Below are 1,400 nucleotides of genomic sequence, written 5' to 3'. Positions count from 1 at the left end.
GCTGAGCATTTCCAATAACATGTGCAAGTTTAAAGGCAGTTGTGTTGGCAATTTTCTTGTGCAGAAGGTGGTCAGTGACTGGAATGTACTTGCCTGAGAGTTGGGAAAAGCAGAAACAATCACAACGTTTAAGAGGCATTTGGGCAGACACATAAGCAGACATGGGTTGGCAGAGATATGGATCATGTACAGGCAGATGGAATTAGTTTGGAATAGCTTCATGATCCACACAGACATGGTGGGCCGATTATTCCGGTGCTACACTCTTCTGTTTTCCAGGCGGTAGAATGTGTGGAGGAGAGTTAATAATTTGAGTGGAATATGTCTCTTCATGAGAACACACAATAAGTTCATTCATTTTGAGAGAAGCAATGTAGAAAGTCAATATATATTTGAATGGCACAGACACAACGTGCAGGACAGCAGGAATGGGGGACAATGTGCACCACTTATTAAAGGAGAGAAAACATAAAGTGTTTTGAGTAAAACAAATGGGATGCTGGGCTTCATTAATGGGGGAATGATAACAAACTCATGGAAAAGATGCTGACCATTGACAAAGCTCTAGTTAGGTCACAGTCAATCATTGCATCCAATTCTGGTCAACAGATTCCTGGTCAGAACGAGGAAGTTAAAATACCATAGAGGGGCCTGTTCCATACCTTTTGTTTCTCTTTCAGGACACTGTGGGGTCTCAAGGGTTAAACATTCCCTTGCCAAAGGCCATATTTCATTAACTGAATGCCTGTACTCTTTCAATACAGACAGAACACCTCAGACGGGGGGAGGCTGACAATATCTCAAAATAGAACCTCTTGCAGCCACACATGTGGATTCCCCCGTAACCCCAGACAGAGGAATTTGCCCTTTCCAGACAAGACTGAGAGCCCTGGGCACAACCCTGTTAAACTGCCTCCCGCTCCCATTGTCTTACCTCCCCTCCATATTAGCATAGGTAAGTGAATCCCCCATTTACTGAAGGAAGAACCCTCCAGCCTTAATCTCTTCCCATCAACACATAATCATGAACAATACGATAATCAGTTTCTGTCATCCATTCATACGTTAACGCAGGACATCGCCATTCATCAAGCTTTGTAAGGTCATAATTACCAGCTTTAAACTATGTAATGACAATCGCCCATGTGACTGATATGTCTTTGTCTAATTCCTATTAAATATACTGTCTCTGTGGGTAAGGCAGAGATTCATGAAGAAGAGTCTCTACAAGTCTCTATACTAACCTGGCAGGGGAGATACCATGATCATTGCGGTGGCGCTCCCAGGACGAGGCTATCCCATTGCACTTCGGGTGTGCTGACGCCTGCGATGTCACCAAATGCGGGATACTCAACAGCAAAATTTGTGGTAGTGGGGGTCTGCGTTCGCGCTCTCCCCTT

General features: G+C 44.3%; 1 non-coding gene across 1 annotated transcript; it reads left to right on the top strand.

Moving 5' to 3' along the window:
• Window positions 1-1,236: 1,236 nt before the first annotated feature.
• On the top strand, window positions 1,237-1,400 carry LOC132813181 (U1 spliceosomal RNA). Its single transcript, XR_009643984.1, has one exon. It is a non-coding gene; the product is annotated as a U1 spliceosomal RNA (small nuclear RNA).

The sequence above is a fragment of the Hemiscyllium ocellatum genome, unplaced genomic scaffold (genome assembly GCF_020745735.1).
Source record: "Hemiscyllium ocellatum isolate sHemOce1 unplaced genomic scaffold, sHemOce1.pat.X.cur. scaffold_342_pat_ctg1, whole genome shotgun sequence".
In the NCBI taxonomy this organism is placed as follows: Eukaryota; Metazoa; Chordata; class Chondrichthyes; order Orectolobiformes; family Hemiscylliidae; genus Hemiscyllium; species Hemiscyllium ocellatum.
This window is presented reverse-complemented; position numbering and strand designations above follow the sequence as displayed.